Here is a 12,484-nt window from a genome sequence, read left to right as displayed (position 1 = left end):
TTGAGATTATTTCAGAATTATTCGAAGAATACGAGATTATCTTTATTTTTTGATGTATGATCAAAACTATAGGTTGAAAATTTGGGGGATATAATAATGTTTAAGGCTTATGACAAATTTTTGGATAATTTTTATGTTGTTTGTGAATAACGTGGTATTTTTAGGATATTTTCGCATGATTTATGGATGATAACAACTCTTAGGATAATATTTACAAGATATGGGAACGCTTGGGAATTACATAGGACTCTCCAATTCTTGAATTTTTTTTAGGAATACAGGTATTTAGATGGGGACGGACCTGGTGTAGTGGTTGGAACACACGCCTCTCACGCCGAGGACCTGAGATCGAATCCCATCTCCGAGATAGTCACTAAAAACTTCAGTGACGACTTCCTTCGGAAGGGAAGTAAAGCCGTTGGTCCCGAGATGAACTAGCCCAGGGCTAAAAATCTCGTTAATAAAGATAGAAAAGAAAGGTATTTAGATTTTTTTAATTGGTGAGAGGACGAAAAATCTAGGAGAATATTTGAAAGGAATGAGAAAATTTGAAAATATTTTTCAAGTTATTTAAAGAAAGCGGTGTATTCTGACAATATACCTAAAGATTTGGTGAGTGATCAATGCTTCTGGAAAATTATTTTAACGAGTTAGAAAGATGTTTCTGATATTATTTTTGAGATTTGTCTTAAACCCTTCAAAAATAATCTCGACACTTGTTTTCAACATTCAACTTTGACCAAATGTTTCCAAAGAATCTTTTAGAATTAGGACTCATCAAATATTGAAAAATATTCTTAAGGTTGTATTTGGTTCTCAATTCGCTCAGAAGTATTTTATGAATTTCTCATCAACATTCCAAATTTGTCCGGAAATTCTTCCAGAAATCCAAAGCAGTAACCAATAATTCATAAATAAAGGAATAAAATACTATAATCTTAAACTAATTTTGAATATCTAGAATACTCGAAAACTTTGATTATATAATAACCAAATCATTAATAAATAATGAGTAGTCTGTAATGCTTAGAATGCAATGTTTAGAAGTAATCTAGGCATTTTTGGTTCTCCATTCACATTCACAGTTTATTCAAACATTCTCTCAGAAATATTAAAGCATTCACCAACTATTCTGGATTTAAAACAATTTTCTATCGAACTTCAAAAAGTTTGAAATAATAGTGAAATAATAATTGTTAACGTTCAGCGTTCATATATGCATTTCTCAAATATTCCGAAGTATTCATCAAAAAATCAATAGCAATCGTTGTAAGCTTCAACAAATTCACAAATATTCTACAAAAAATCTCATTCTTCTTCAACATTCCCAGATTGTCCAAGCATTTTACCAGAATTCTAAAGAATTCACCAATAATTAAGAAACAATTCAAGTACCGTAATCCGGGGTAACATTGATCATTTTTTTGAGTTTTTCTTAATTTTTTCATTTCACAATACAAATGTTACAAGTTTTATATTTTTAAAACAAGTACTGGCACCCACCTCTCCCAACTATATACTTTATTTTGTTTTTCGAAAGATTTAAACATGTTTGAATAAATGTTTAAAGTGATTTTTTGATTCAGCTGATTTGGGGTAACATTGATCACCCAAGTAAACAACGTTCGGTAATATTAGAAATGTCGTTACTTACTAAAATCATGGCCCCTGAATATGAAGACCAAACTCTTACAAGTCATTTACTTTTTGAGTTATTTCAAAATTAAAAACACATTCAACCGCGGAATACGCCTAAAAGTATGCAATTTCCTAAGGAAATTCTACATTCTTAATTGTAATTAGTCAATGGTGCCTAATTGAATGAACTTATAAAAGATTTGACAACGGAATCGTTTTTGGCGATGTCATATTTAGTAACAAGCGCATTTTTCTTGATCACATCGTCTGCAGAACTCATGTGAGACATGAATTTTCGGTAGTGTCACTGAAAATGCTAGAAATCATTGTTTCAAAAAGTTGACAAATATACGCATGAAGTAAACGCAATTTTGGCAAAAACCTTTATTTTCATTAGCTTCTGAATATAAGAAAGAGAGGCACTATTCATGATTCGAAAATGTTTCATCAATAAATCTTTATTTGAACTTTTAACGAGATGAGTCATTCCGATCAATGTTACCCCGCTGATGAATGTTACCCCGGATTACGGTATATTCTGTAACCTTCAATAAGTTCAAACATTAAATTAAAAAAATGATCTATGATAAAACTTCTTCATTCCCAATTTGTCTCGAAATTTCTTCAGAATTCCAAAGTATTAACGAACAATTCAGAAATTTTCTGTCATCCTTAATTTATTAGGAAAATACAATTAAAAAATCTCGTCAGCATTTCAAATATGTCCAGACATATTTCAAGAATTCCAAAATATTTTCAAATAATTCACAATAAATCTTAGGGTTCCAAGTGATATATATTCTAGGCATAATGTTCTTCAATACTTATTTCTGATTCATTGGTGAATAGTCTGGAATTCTGAAAAAATGTCTGGACTTATTTGGAATGATGACGCATAACGAGGGATTCTTAGGTAATTTCTGAACTAATTGAGGATTACAGAGAACTTTAAGGTCATTTTTGATTTTTTTTTCAATGTTTCATATTTGTTGATGAATACTCTGGAATACTGAGAGTATCTCATAATGAATTGGAGATGTTAAAGAATAACCAGAAATTGATAGATTAGTTCGTAACCAAATGAAGATCACATTAAACTCTTCGAATATTTCTGAATCGTTGGTAAATACTTTTGAATTCTATGATAATTTCTGCACAAATTGGGAATGCGGATAATGACAAGAAATCCTTAGGATCGCCAAGAATTATAAAAATATGTTTGAATTGTTGTTGAATACCTGGTATTCTTAGAGAAAGTATAAAAAAATTTGGATGTAGCCAGGTAATGACAAATTCCTGGAATATATCTGAATCGAACATAGATCACGAAAATATTCTCTCTGAAAGTATTTTAAAATATAAAGACGAAAAAACAGCGGCTGAAAGCTTGTTTTTCCTAAAGATAACCAGTTTATTGTTATTTATTTTATTTCTGAATATATGGTGATTAATTTAAAATTCTTATAGATTGTCTGAGCAATTTGGAAGTATTGATAGCAACGAGAAATTTCTTGAAAATTTCTTAACTAATTGAGAATCACAGAGAATTGGTAAATTATTACAGAATTGTTGTTGTATATTTTGGTATTCTGAGAGAATGTCTGGACATTTTTGTAATTTTTGTTTGTAATACTTTGAAATTCCCGAAGAATGCCCAGGCAAATCGGGATTGTTGATGATAACGAAAAATTGCTTCTTGACGATCTCAGAGAACAATAAAATTATTTTTGCATTATCCACATTTTTTCAATTGCTGTTGAATAATTTGGAGATTTGAGATAATGTTTTAATTAAGAATGTTGAAGGATAACGATCAATTCATAGAATATTTCTTAACTATTTGAAGATCACCGAGATCCCTGAGAGTATTTCTGAATTGTTGGAAAATACATTAAAATTATGAGAGAATGTCTGGACAAATTGGAAATGTTGAAGGGTAACCTGAAGGTTAACATAGACCTCTAAGATCTCTGATAAGAATACAAGAACCTTCGACTTTCTCAAAATATTTCTGAATGCCTTTTTTTAATTGAGGAAAAATAATTTGTAACTCTCGCTCTGGACTAATCGTAAATGTTAAAAAATAACAAGAATTACCTAGAATATTTATGAACTAAATGAAAATCACAGAAAATGCAAAGATTATTTCTGAATTTTAAGTGAATAATTTGGAATTCATGAAGAATGCCTGTACACATTTTGAATTATCGCGGATTCAAGAGATCTCTAGGATATTTCTTAGCTAGTTGAGGATTACAGGAAACTTTAAAATTATGTTTAAAAATGCAATATTGATTTTGGATTGTTCGTAAATACTTTGGAGGATTGAGAGAACGTCTGAAAAATTGAGAATGTCGAAACATAACCAGAAATTCATAGAATATTTCTGAAATTATTGGGGATGCGTAACTCTGAAATGTTGGTAAATATCTTAAAATTATGGGAGAATGTCTGCGTCATTTGGTAAAGTTGGAAGATATTTAAAAAAAATCAGAATATGTTTAAGCTAATTGAGAACCACATAGATCTTTGAGTATTTATGAATTGTTGGTTAATACTTTGGAATTCATACAAATTTAAAATGTTAGATTCTTAGGTTATTTCAGAACAAAATATAAAAACAAAGAATTTCAGGGATATTTTTGAATATTTAAGATGATTGTTTAAATGTTGATATATACTTTGGAATTCTGAGAGAATGTCTGAACTTATTTGGAAAGTTGTACATAACGAGATATTCTAAGAATATTTCTTAACCAATCAAGGATTGCAGAAATGTTCAAGCATATTTCTGAATTGTGTTTACAAACTTTGGCAATCTGAGAGAATATCCGTACAAAATGGGAATGCTGAGAGGAAATTGTTTTGAACATTTTTGTTCCTATTGAGGATTTTAGAGAACCCTGAGTGTATATTTGAATTGTAGTTGAACGCTTTGGTTTTATGTGAAAATGTCAAGACAAATTTAGAAAATTTATGATAACGAGAAATTCGTAGAATATATTCAAACTAATAACGTAACACAGTGATCTCTAAGAGTGTATCTAAATTGTTAATTAATAATTATTATGAAATACTGAAATAATGTCTGGGCACTTAGGGAATGTTGAGAATAACGAAAACTTTGTAGTATATTTCTGAATGTATTAAGCATCACAAAGAACTCTTGGATTATTTCTGAATTGTTGCTCAATATTTTGGAATCCTGGAAGAAAAACAAAGGCTGATGATAACTCACCAAGGATTTCAGAGAATTCCAGGATTATTATTAAATTGTTGTTGGATACTTTGAGTATCTAAGAGGACGTCTGGAAACAATTGTAAGATGATTTTTCAATTGTTGATGAATACCTTGGAATTCTGAGAGGATATCTGAAAAAAAATAGGAGTATTGAAGTATAACTCATTTGTTATTGGTGATAGACGACGGAAGATAATCTGGGATAGCACTTTGTAGGCGGCATTCAGGATAGTGATGGCACGATAGTTTTCACATTCCAGTTTGTCGCCCTTCTTGTAGATGGGGCAAATGACCCCTTGCTTCCACTCCTCCGGCAGCTGTTCCGTTTCCCAGATTCTGACAATCAGCCGGTGCAGACAGGCTGCCAACCTCTCCGGGCCCATTTTGATGAGTTCAGCTCCAATGCCATCCTTACCAGCGGCCTTATTATTCTTGAGCTGGTTGATGGCATCCTTAACTTCCCTCAATGTGGGGACAGGTTGGTTTCCTTCATCCGCCGTGCTAACGTAGCCACTTCCTCCGCTGTCGTGACCCTCGGCGCCTGTGTTCTCCGTGCCATTCAGGTGTTCATCGTAGTGCTGCTTCCATCTTTCAATCACCTCACGTCCGTCCGACAAGATGCTTCCGTCCTTATCCCTACACATTTCGGCTCGCGGCACGAAGCCTTTTCGGGATGCGTTAAGCTTCTCGTAGAATTTTCGCGTTTCTTGTGAACGATGCAGCTGTTCCATTTCTTCACATTCCGCTTCTTCCAGGCGGCGCTTTTTGTCCCGGAATAGGCGGGTTTGCTGCTTTCGCTTTCTTTTATATCGCTCCACGTTTTGTCGCGTTCCTTGCTGCAGCATTGCAGCCCGCGCTGCATCCTTCTCCTCCAAAACCTGCCTGCATTCATCGTCGAACCAATCGTCACATGTCCTCCTTTCCACGTACCCGACGATGCTCTCGGCTGCGTTGTTGATGGCTGCTTTTATGTTGCTCCAGCAGTCCTCAAGAGGGGCTTCGTCAAGCTCGCCCTCTTCCGGCAACGCTACCTCGAGATGCTGCGCGTATGCGGCAGCGACGTTCGGTTGGGCCAGTCGCGCTAGGTTATATCGAGGCGGGCGTCGATACCGTACATTGTTAATGACGGATAGTTTTTGGCGCAGTTTCACCATCACCAGGTAGTGGTCGGAGTCAATGTTAGCGCCACGATAGGTTCTGACGTCGGTAATATCGGAGAAGTGTCGTCCATCGATCAAAACGTGGTCGATTTGTGATTCCGTCTGCAGTGGTGATCTCCAGGTGTATCGATACGGGAGGCTGTGCTGGAAGTAGGTGCTGCGAATGGCCATGTTCTTGGAGGCGGCAAAATCTATCAGTCGTAGGCCGTTCCCGTTGGTCAGCCGGTGGGCGCTGAACTTTCCAATCGTCGGTCTGAACTCCTCCTCCTGGCCAACCTGAGCGTTTAAGTCTCCTATGATGATCTTGACGTCGTGGCTTGGGCAGCGGTCGTACTCGCGTTCGAGCTGCGCGTAAAATGCGTCCTTGTCATCATCAGTGCTTCCGGAGTGAGGGCTATGCACGTTTATGATGCTGAAGTTGAAGAACCGGCCTTTGAGCCTCAACTTGCACATTCTTTCGTTGATCGGCCAGCACCCGATCACGCGCCTCTGCATATCACCCATCACTATAAAAGCTGTTCCCAGCTCACGTGTGTTGCCGCAGCTCTGGTAGATGGTATGATTACCTCTAAACGTTCGCACCATCGAACCTGTCCAGCACACCTCCTGCAGCGCTACGATGTCGAAACCGCGGATCTTCAGTACATCGGAGAGTATGCGTGTGCTTCCGATGAAGTTGAGAGATTTGCAGTTCAACGTACCGAGTTTCCAATCGCTAGTCCTTTTTCGTCGCTGTGGTCTTTGCCGATTGTTCCGGTCCGTATTCTCTCGTTGACGTTCCTGTGCTGATGTGTTTTTACGGTTTTTACGGCGGGCCTGACACCAACCCCCTAGATTTCCGGAGGACCATTCCCCCTATATGTTCGGAGGGCCATAGTGCGCAGTTTAGCTTAGAGTCCTTCTCTGGCACTCGGACGATGATCAGCCACCCCTGACATGGGGAACAGACACTGTTGTGAGCCGCTCCTAACATGGAGTACAGACGCTCAAGGTTTGCAGAAGCAAACCCCCCCTTCCCTGTCAGCATACGACCAAAGTTCCCACCGGGGGTTGGTTACCCGATCTTCCCCAAGGTTACTCGTACCCCGGCCAGTACCACGAGGAGGTAGGGATAGGAGTTGCAGGGCAAGAGGCTAAGGACCACACAATGGGGTCTATTTTATTCCTGTAGGTACGCGAGGTACCAATGGTACGCCATGCCCAGCCATTTACCGTGCCATTAGATTATTATTAAATATTTTGAGAATATGAAAAAACGTCAGGATAAATTTGGAGAATTACGAAAAATTCAAAACAAAAAAATCTGGTCTAATTGAACAGAAATCTTTGAGTATTTATGAATTATTGTTGAATACTTTGGAATTCTGAGAGAATGACTGAATAAATTTGGAGTGTTGAAGGATAACCAGAAATTTCTAGAATATTTCTGAACCATTTGAGGATTACAGAGAACTAAAATATCATTATGAATTATTGGTGAATATATAAAAATTCTCAGAAAATTTCAATGAATTGTTTTCGAATGTTTCCGAATTCAGAGATAGAGGTTTGAAAATAATTTGAATGTCGAAAGATAACTAGATATTCCTAGGATATATCTGAACAAATTAGGATCACACAGATCTCTGAGAATATTTCTTAGTTGTTGATGAATACTTTGAAATTTAGAGAAAATATCTGAATAAATTTTAAGTGTGAAAGGATAACCAAAAAAAATTAAAATGTATCTGATTTATTTTAAGCTTACAGAGAGCAACAAAATTACTTCTGAATTGTTGATATATAGTTAGGAATTTTGAAACAATGTCTGAATAATTTGAAAATGTTGATTTCTCCTGGAAATTCTAGAAATATTTCTGAACCAATTGAGGATAATAGAGGTCTGAGGCTATAGATAATTTTTGTCAAATATTTTGAGATTATGAGAGAATTTGTGGACAAATGTTAAACTTATTGTGCAACATAGAGATCTGTGAGAGTGTTTTTAAATTGTTTTGAAAACTTTGGAATTCTGAGCGAATTTCTGAACAAATTTGAAATTTTGAAGGATTATAATGAATTCCTAGGATACTGCTTAACTAATTGAGGATCACAGAGAGCTATAAGAATAATTTGGAATTTTCAGATGGATGGATGGAATTTTTAGAACTTACAGATAAGTTTTCTTTGATTCTCAATAATTTTAAAAATAAACTAAGAATATCTCATCATCCATCATCATTGCAAATATGTCCCGACATTCTTTCAGAATTTCAAGCTATTCATCAATAAATCAGAAATAATTGAAGAAGTCTCTATAGATCTACCAACTACCAACAATTCATAAATACTCCCAGAGGTGTGATCCTCAATTATTTTGATATAAATTCTAGAAATTTCTGGACATCCTTCCACATTCCCAATTTGTCCATACATTTTCTCATAATTTCAAAGTATTTTTTAAAAATAATATATACCCTCAGAGATCACTGTGATACTCAATTGGATAAAATAAATTTTATAATGCCCCAATTTGTTTTGGTATATCTTGGAAGTTTCTCGTTATCCTTCTTAATACTAATTTTGGTTACGCATTCTCTCGAAAAGAAAAACAATCTTGAAAATACCAAAATATTCTTATAGTTCTCTGATCCTCAATTATTTAAGCAATATTCTAGGCATTCATGATATTTCTTCAAAATTTGAAATTCGTTCAGATATTCTTTCAGAATTCCAAAGTATTCAATAATAATTTAGAAATACTTTCACAGATCTCTGTGTTGCTCAATTAGTTTAACGTTTGGCCACAAATTTTGTCATAATTTCAAAATATTATTAAAAAACTATTTAAAGGCTTAGAGATTTTTGTTATCCTCAATTGATTCAGAAATATTCCAAGAAATTCCAGGGGAATTCAACATTCTCAATTTATTCAGACATCGTTTCTAAGTTCCAAACTATATATCAACAATTCAGAAGTATTTATGTTGCTCTCTGTAAGCTTCAAATAAATCAGATACATTCTAATTTTTTTGGTTATCTTTTATCACTTTAAATTTAATTAAGATATTCTCTCTAAATTCCAAAGTATTCATCAGCAACTAAGAAATATTCCCACAGATCTCTGTGATCCTAATTTGTTCATATATATCGTAGGATTTTCTCGTTATCCTTCGACATTCAAATCGTTTTCATACATTCTCTCAGAATTCGGAAATATTCACAAACAATTCAATTACAATCTTGCGAACTCAAAGGTTATCTTGCAGAACTCTGTATTCTTCAATGATTTCAGAAACGAATTAGGAATCTCATTATTCGTTTATTTTACAAATTTGTCCAGACATTTTCCAACAATTAGTTCTCTGTGATCCTCAAATGGTTCAGAAATATTCTAGGAATTTCTGGTTATCCTTCAACACTCCAAATTTATTCAGACAATCTCTCAGAATTCCAAAGTATTCAATAAAAAAACAGAAAACTTCTTATAGATCTCTGCTGAATAAGTTTAGATTTTTTTAAGAAAATCTCGTTATCCTTCCAAATTTATCCCGACGTTTTCTCAGATTCTTAAAATATATAAAAATAATCTAAGAGTTCCCTAAAATCTTCGATTAGTTCAGAAATATTCTAGGAATTTGCAGTTGATACATTCCCAATTTGTCTAAAATTTCTTCCAGAGTTCCAGAAATAATCAAAAAGTTCTTTGTGATCCTCAATAAGTTCAGAAATATACTGAAAATTTTTCGTTATCAGCAACATTCCATAAGTGCCCAGACATTTTTGCAGAATTTTAAATTATTTACTAGCAATTCAGAAAATAACTTTTCAGATTCCTAGGTTGTTTTTCAACTTATTTAGGAGTACAGAAATTGAATTTGCAAGATTTTTAAGATCAACAATTTACTTTGGAAATCCTGGGAGAATGTTTCAACGAATTAGAAATTTTCTAGGATAACTGTATAATATTTGTAGGAGGATTTCTGAACTGTTTGTAATACTTTGAAATTCCCAAAGATTCCCCCCCAGGCAAATCTGGATTGTAGACGATAACGAGGGGCCCAGATAGCCGTAACGTTAAACGCGCAGCTATTCAGCAAGACCAAGCTGAGGGTCGTGGTTTCGGATCCCACCGGTCGAGGATCTTTTCGGGTCGGAATTTTTCTCGACTCTGATGGCATATAGTATCATCGTACCTGCCACACGATACATAAATGCAAAAACATAAGAACATAAGGTCATAAGAACACTAAACTGAGAAGCAGGAATTGTCCCAGTTGGGACGTAACGCCAGAAAGAAGAAGAATATGATGATAACGACAAATTGCTTCTTGAGGATCACATAGAACAATAAAATTATTTTTGCATTATCCACATTGTTTCAATTGCTGTTGAATAATGTAGAATTTTGAGATAATGTTTAAACAAATTGAGAATGTAGAAGGATAACGATCAATTCATAGAATATTTCTGAACCATTTGAGGATCACCGAGATCCCTGAGAGTATTTCTGAATTGAAAATACCGTAATCCGGGGTAACATTGATCATTTTTTTTAGTTTTTCTTAAAATTTTCATTTCACAATACAAATGTTACAAGTTTCATATTTTTAAAACAAGTACTGGCACCCACCGCTCCTAACTATGTACTTTATTTTGTTTTTCGAAAGATTTAAACATGTTTAAATAAATGTTTTGAGTGTTTTTTTGATTCAGCTGATATGGGGTAACATTGATCACCCAAATAAACAACGTTCGCTAATATTGGAAATGTCGTTTCTTACTAAAATCAGGGCCCCTGAAGCCGAAAATGAAGACCAAACTCTTACAAGTCATTTACTTTTTGAGTTATTTCAAAATTAAAAACACCTTGAACCGCGGAATACGCCTAAAAGTAGGCAATTTCCTCAGGAAATTCTACATTCGTAATAGTAATTAGTTAATGTTGCCTAATTGAATAAACTTATGAAAGATTTGACAACGGAATCGTTTTCGGCGATGCCATTTTTAGTAAGAACCGCATTTTCCTTGATCACATCGTCTGCAGAACTCATGTGAGACATGAATTTTCGGTAGTGTCAGTGTAAATGATAGAAATGATTGTTTCAAAAAGTTGACAAATTTGCGCATGAACTAAACGCAATTTTGACAAAAACCTTAATTATCATTAACTTATGAATATAGGAAAGGGAGGCACCATTCATGGTTCGAAAATGTTTCATCAATAAATCTTTATTTGAACGTTTAACAAGATGAGTCATCCCGATCAATGTTACCCCGCTAATCAATGTTACCCCGGATTACGGTACATTGAAATTATGAAAGAATGTGTTAACATAGACCCCAAAGATCTTTTATTCTTTTTCTTGGCATTAACGTCCCCACTGGGGCAGATCCGGCTACTCTGCTTAGTGTTCTAAGAGCACTTTCACAGTTATTAACCCTTCTACCGGCAGCTTCACTTTTTACCACAAAATTCAAATTCAAATCGTTATAACTTTTTTGTTTCTCAATATTTTTGCACCATTTTTTCACGAGCTCTCAAAAAACTCTTCTAATTTTAGGATCTGTGTCGATATTGATCATTGGTCATCTGGTTTTGAAGATATTCCAAAATTCCTTAAGGGACCGACCCGTAACTAGAACCTCCCGTTAATTTCTCAGGCTACAGAATTTTAATCGTATTCGGATATTCACTCTTCAGAACAATACATTAATGAGAGTATGTTGTGAAAAAATGAAGGAATTTGGTGGAACCGTCTTTAAGTAATGACCAATTTGATTTCTGGAACCACGCTGGCCAAATACAGATCTTAAAAACTTCAAAAAACATCATATCGTAATTTTCAGATACCTCTGAGAATACTGAACCGATTTGTATGATTTTTTCAGAGAAGCTGCTTATGACCTGGTATTATATAGCCCACATTTATTTTTTTTGATAAATTGACCAAAACCAAAATGGCCGCCAAAGACATTTTATATGGAAAATGTCGGTCCCCCAAGGAACATCGGATTATCTTTAAAACCAGATCACCAATAATTAATATCGACACGGATTCCTAAACTAGAAGAGTTGTTTGAGAACTTGTGAGAAAATGATGCGAAAATATTGAAAAACTAAAAAGTTATAACGATTTGAATATTTATTTTGTGGTAAAAAGTGAAGCTGCTGGTAGAGGGGTTAACTGAGAGCTTTCTCTGACAAAGTTGCCATTTTCGCATTCGTATATCGTGTGGCAGGTACGATAATACTCTATTCCCAGGTAAGTCAATGAAATTTCCATTACGAAAAGATAATGGACCGACCGGGAATTGAACCCAGACACCTTCAGCATGGCTTTGCTTTGTAGCCGCGGACTCTAACCACTCGGCTAAGGAAGGCCCCCAAGATCTTTTATGAATAGATGAATAAATGAGAATCACAGAAATCGCAAAGATTATTTAATGAATATTTTGGAATTCA

The sequence above is a fragment of the Aedes aegypti genome, chromosome 2, assembly GCF_002204515.2.
Source record: "Aedes aegypti strain LVP_AGWG chromosome 2, AaegL5.0 Primary Assembly, whole genome shotgun sequence".
NCBI lineage: Eukaryota > Metazoa > Arthropoda > Insecta > Diptera > Culicidae > Aedes > Aedes aegypti.
This window is presented reverse-complemented; position numbering follows the sequence as displayed.